The sequence below is a fragment of the Sinocyclocheilus rhinocerous genome, unplaced genomic scaffold (genome assembly GCF_001515625.1).
Source record: "Sinocyclocheilus rhinocerous isolate Xijiao unplaced genomic scaffold, SAMN03320098_v1.1 scaffold2907, whole genome shotgun sequence".
Lineage (NCBI taxonomy): Eukaryota > Metazoa > Chordata > Actinopteri > Cypriniformes > Cyprinidae > Sinocyclocheilus > Sinocyclocheilus rhinocerous.
The window spans coordinates 56,711-62,695 of NW_015635553.1; the positions used below are offsets into that span (position 1 = coordinate 56,711).

Genomic DNA, 5,985 nt, shown 5'->3' on the forward strand with positions numbered 1-5,985 from the left:
TTTGAGGTTTGTGCAAGTTGGTGTATAGTTTTGAGATTGTGTTTATAGTTGTGAGAAGATGGTAAAATGTTTCATGAATTACGTGTTAGCAATTATTTTTTTTCAACGTAAAGATGCAGTTTTCTGTGAGGGTTGTGTTTAGGGGTGGGGTTAGGGAAGATAATTTATAGTTTGCACAGTTTAAAAATCATGTCTATGTAGAGTTCCCATAAAACATGGAAACCACTGTGTGTGTATAGGTTTATCCTCCATTGTGGGGACCAGATTTCCCCCCAAGGATAGTAAAACCTGACATTTTTGACATTGTGGGGACTTGTTAAAATACTAAATTGTATTTTAATTCTAAAATACTAAATAAATAGTTAAAAATACTAAATGATCTGAGAAAAAAAAAGTTTCTGTGAGGGATAAGTTTAGTGGATAGAAAATAGTGTTAGGTCAGTAAAGAATAATAGATGTTTATGGCAAATCCACACAAAGATAGCTGTACAAGCGTGTGTGTGTGTGATCCAGTACAGCTAATGCTTCTACCATGCCCAGATTAAAGCCCTATCTGAGAGTGAGAAAGCAGTAGACATGATGGCGTTTGGGTGGGTTAGTGTTGTGTCATAGACTGCTGTGATCTCACACTTACAGGTTAAGGTTGCTGAAGAGGCTACTTTAAATTTAAACCTAATCAGCAAAACTTTACACACATGCACAACTGACAAAACAAACATTCAATCTCACTGTCTCCTCTCTATGTTGTACGACAAAATGTTCAACAGGTCAGCTTTGCTAGTCCACATACACAAGCCACTAGATCAGTCAAGAATCCAGATACACACAGCAATATTCCACTAGCATTAACGCTCAGGTTGTGTTCGAAGAGGATTTTCTTTTCCCCGAAAACAATAGTTAATGTTATCGCATTGGACTGAAATTTAGTGACTTTGTTCACCTTTGGTACACTTGTGGTGTTCCCGGTCAAAAATTACCGGCCTACAAAAAATTGCTTATAAATCTCTCATTATGCTATATTATCACCAAATATTGGATTCAATCTTTCTGTCAACTTGTTTTCTTTCATTTAGGACTTTTGTATTTATATTTGCATCTGATTAATCATCCAAGCTGTTCATGTCTTTTTTCCTTCAGTCGCAAAGAAATTAAGGTTTTTGAGGAAAACATTAAAGGATTTTTCTCCATATAATGGACTTGAATAGCCGCATTTCCACTGTCGGGCCAAAAGTGGGCGTGCTAGTGCGTGCCAGAGCCAGCCGCGTTTCCACTGTCACTTCCGGGGCTTGATCGTGCCTCGTTGGGGCCAACGGCCAGGGATTTTCGGCCCGCCGAATACCTTGGGCCAAAGCGGGCCAAGTGGGGCTAGAGGAGTGGTCATGAACAAAGGCAGAGTTTATCCGGTCAGCACCGCTGTTCATTTCTCATGTTTTCATATGAAGCTACCAGCTAGCATCAACATTTAAGATATTTAAAACAATTTTAATGGCAAAACTCACTTTCAAACACCAGCGAGTGTCTGAATTAACTTACGACAAAAAGATTGAATCCAATATTTGGTGATAATATAGCATAATGAGAGATTTATAAGCAATTTTTTTGTAGGCCGGTAATTTTTGACCGGGAACACCACAAGTGTACCAAAGGTGAACAAAGTCTCAACAAAGAACAAAACTCACTTTCAAACATCAGCGAGTGTCTGAATTAACTTACGATTGCGACCTGATGGGAATTCTGATCAGCGTATAAGGCAGAAATGTATTATATGCGATGCTAAAGGCTGCATATAATCGCTATAATAAGAACACTTTATGATTGTGAAAATACCAGAGACCGCTTGAAGAACTAAGACAAATCATATATGGTTATAATCATGTATTTATTTGGTTTAATATTTCTGCCTCCTCAATGTCTCTTTGTTTATGGACTTCTGCACCGCATGTCATAAATTTAATATACTCTGTGTAATTCGTATAACTCGTGTAACAGTACAATGAGACGGGATAGCAAGCAGTCAAACCTCCTCAGATTACATGCATCGTGGAAAATTAATATTAATGCTCATTCTTTCTAAAGAAATTTGACAGAAACACACGAGGGTTTGTCAGTATTTTTCTGTAGTGTTATATGAGTTGTTTTGTGCATTCCTGTCATCACAAATAAACTGAGCAGCTGCGACTGAACAAGTACGCCTATGTGTGTTCTCTTTTAATGTGAAATTATGATAAATAGTTTGATTTAGCATGCTGTAGCATAATTTTTTTTATCGTAAATCATATAAAATATCTATGCTGAAGTCTTTATGTAAGGAACAAACATCCATTTCTGTTAAGTTCGTTTTACGATTTAGTTTTCATTAATTTTCCCATCGCTAGTGAAATGCTGGGGTTGTGTGACGTTTGCTTCAGAGAGGCGTGTTAAGGGAGGGTTTTACAGTAGCCCTGGCACACACTGGCCCGACAGTGAAAAAGTGGCTAATGGGAGCCAATGGGTTGAAGGTCCAATTTGCCGTTTCAATGCAGCTTCAAAGGGCTCTACACAATCCCAGCCAAGGAATAAGAGTCTTATCTAGTGAAACGATTGTTCATTTTCTTAAAAAAAAACAAACAAATTTATATACTTTTTAACCACAAATGCTCGTCTTGCACTAGTTCAACTTGACCCATTATGTAGTCACGTTGGAAAGGTCACGCGTGACGAAGGCGGAAGTACTGTTTCAGTGTTTGCAAAGAACGTCCAAATGCCCTTTACAAAAAAAAGGTATAACATAGAGTTTTTCGCCCTACCCTAACTTTTTGAACCGGAGTACACAAAGACGAAGAGCTAACCAAGCGTGACCTTTCCAACGTGATTACATCACGCGTCAAGTCACAGACGCACATCGCGGAGCTAGTGCAAGACGAGCATTTGTGGTTAAAAAGTATATAAACTGTAATTTATTTATTTATTTTTTTTAGAAAATGACATTGTTTCGCTAGATAAGACCCTTATCGGCTGTGATCGTGTAGAGCCCTTTGAAGCTGCACTGAAACTGCAATTTGACCTTCAACCCATTGACCACCATTTAAAGGGTCATGAAACCCCCCCGTTTCAGCACTGGTTAGTTCTCACCACAGTTTTAAAAAATGCTAAAAAAGTGGGCGTGGTGCGGAGCGGAGCGTGAAGAGGGGAGACAGATAACACACACAGCTTCGCGTTCAGACAGTTTCATTTCGCTCCCATCGAGTTAAAAACACAAATAAATGCACAGCCATTTGCACTCGTCTTCTATGATGTGCAACACAAACACCTCTGCTAAAATCTCAGAAAAAGTAGTCTGGGGTTTCATGACCCTTTAAGTCCAGAAAGACATGAACACCTTTGATGACATGGGGGGGTGAGTAAATTATCAGGACATTTTTATTCTGGAAGTGAACTAATCCTTTAAGCCATTCTGCAAGGCAGCTCCAGACACACATAAGTTGTGTCCCAAATGACGCACTGTACACTATGCAATTATACATTATGTAATCTAGGGTGTGGTGTATGAATTATGTAAGTTTATTTTGTCATTCATAATTGGAGTCTGATAGCTCCTCCCCCTCCACTACGTAATTAAAGCCGGGACAGTTGAGTGCACGAAGTGTCCAACATTTCACACTTTGTTTTTTTCTTTTTGGTTTGGTTATGTAAGTGCATCATCAGGGTATTTAAAGTGCACTTATTCTTTTTTTAATTTTCAGTGTGAACACATACACTATTCTATGCCGTTTTGCAGTAAATAATGCTAGTAATAAGTATGCGAATTGGAATGCACCTATAGATAGTGAACATGCAGTTCTTATGGAGAACAGTACATTCGTCTTAGCAGTATTTCTGCTTGTTTTGGGGGCTGTATTGTCCTGTCCTGTTTACTGTCTTCTCATGATGTTTATTGATGTAGATAAAATGTATAAAAATTATTTATTTCTTTCATTTTATTTTTATTATTATTATCCCTTTAAAAAAAAAAAAAACTTTCACTTAATAATCTGCCAAGTGTCTTTTTTCAAAAGTATTCTGTATTATGCGTTCAGGAATTACAATAATTTAAGTGTTTGTTTTTTTTCTCCCACATCTGCTCTTAAAAAGAGGTGTGAAAGTTAAAGGGATAAAGCATAAAACACATATGAAGGGGGGGGGGAGTGTTGACATTTTTATTGCTTCTGCTTTTATTTATTTTCTACTGATTCTTTAAAGACTATTATTTTCAGATATTGTATACTTTCCCCCCCCGTATCTTAGACTCAATAGAACTTTATATATATATATATATATATATATACACTTAATATTAGAAAAATACACTAACTTTTCAATATTGATACTTGCATGGATTCTACTTTGTTAATTCATACACTCTTTTTTTACGTTTTTTAAACTCTAAACCACATTTGTCACTATTTGCATTTCAATCTAATTTATATCTGGTATAAATGTTTTCTGCACCCAAACATGACAGTTTTTGCAGGCAAAATCTCACACTGTTTTATTAGTAGATAATGCTTAATAATATAATCAATATTTATTAATTTACCTAATATTTTGAAATCATTTAACATGAATTTAAATATTTCACCAACAATTCAAATGTTTTGTATGCATTCCTATGCGATTTTTAAATGCAATTTCCATATACACTTGTGATTTTATTCAACACGACACTGAACAGGACTTTTATTTTGGTCTTGAGATTTGACGTCATAAGGCTGCGCCACGCTCCTCCATCTGTTGTGATTCGGCTGTGGAAAGGTAAGCGTTTTAAGCTTTTAAAGTGTTGCTTTAATACAAACCGTTCAGGCAATGTTATAGTCTTTACAAGCTATGTAAAATAGAGTGGTTATTACTGAATATAACACTGTAATCATTTATCTCATAATATTAATGAACGTTGTTTTTATGAGTAGAAACAGAAAATGTGCGTATAATTTCGCTCTCTATCATGAATTAGTTTATCGTAAACACGAATTCGCTCACTGGCAAGTAGTGATGGAGAAACGGAGCTTTTAAAAACTGCGAGTTGATTGAATCAATTGCTTCTCAAAATAATTCACTGTTTCGAAGCGCTCGAATCAGCGCACACTGACGACGCCTGCTGCTCAAAACAGTGTAAATGCAGCGAGAACAACAAACATGTGTAATGACAACTTTTACAGACCGACTGTAAATGCTTTAATGTGTACAGTGTTATCCCTTTACGAAAATTAACCATGGTTTTATTAAAGTAAAAGTGAAGCAACTATGTTTTGTTTTATTTATTTTTTGCCTATTTATTTACCATTTGTATAACCACAGTTTTATTACAAATACCATGGTTAGTGTAGAAAAGCCATGGTTAATTTGTAGTTAGTTACCATGATTTAAATATAGTAACCATGTTTTTTTACCATTTGTAGTAAAACCATGGTTGAAAGTGTAATATTTAATAACATTTTGTAGATTGCATGTAATACCAAACATAAATCAAAACAAAAAAGGGACCGTATAATTTGCATTGTTATTTATTTGTATTGGTGTGTTTTTATTTTTATAATTGTTATTTAAGGACATTAAAGGTGCCATAGAATGCATTGATACAATATTTTAAATTGTTCTCTGATATCTACATAGAAGGTATGTGGCTTAGGTAAGGGCAAAAAGTCTCCAGAAACGGTTTTACATGTCCATTTACAACCCTAGGATTTGTCCCTAGAATGAAATGGTCTGTGTAACACAGTTTTTAGATCGAGAAGAAGGAGGCGGGAACCGAGCGGCAACCTCCCGCTCTCTCTCTTGAAGCCAACAAGGAAGTGACTTAAACTCAATGTCCCGAACAGAATGAGGACTGTGCAAAGTAGTCTGAGAAAAAGGTAACTATCTATTTGTCTGTGTAAAGTTTTCCTCTAGGTCAGCGGTTCCCAAACTGGGGTGCGCGCACCGACCAGCAGGGGTGCGCGAGAGAATGCTTTTGATGATCTGTGTGCATCT

The 5,985-nt window shown here is 36.4% G+C and overlaps 1 protein-coding gene across 1 annotated transcript in view; it reads left to right on the forward strand.

Moving 5' to 3' along the window:
* The first annotated feature begins 4,741 nt into the window (after positions 1 to 4,741).
* Positions 4,742 to 5,985, forward strand: part of LOC107747341 (gastrula zinc finger protein XlCGF57.1-like) — a 30,903-nt gene continuing 29,659 nt past the window's right edge. Inside the window, exon 1 of the mRNA XM_016561809.1 lies at positions 4,742 to 4,770. The gene's annotated coding sequence lies outside the window, so the exon portion shown is untranslated. The remainder of the gene's footprint in view (positions 4,771 to 5,985) is intronic.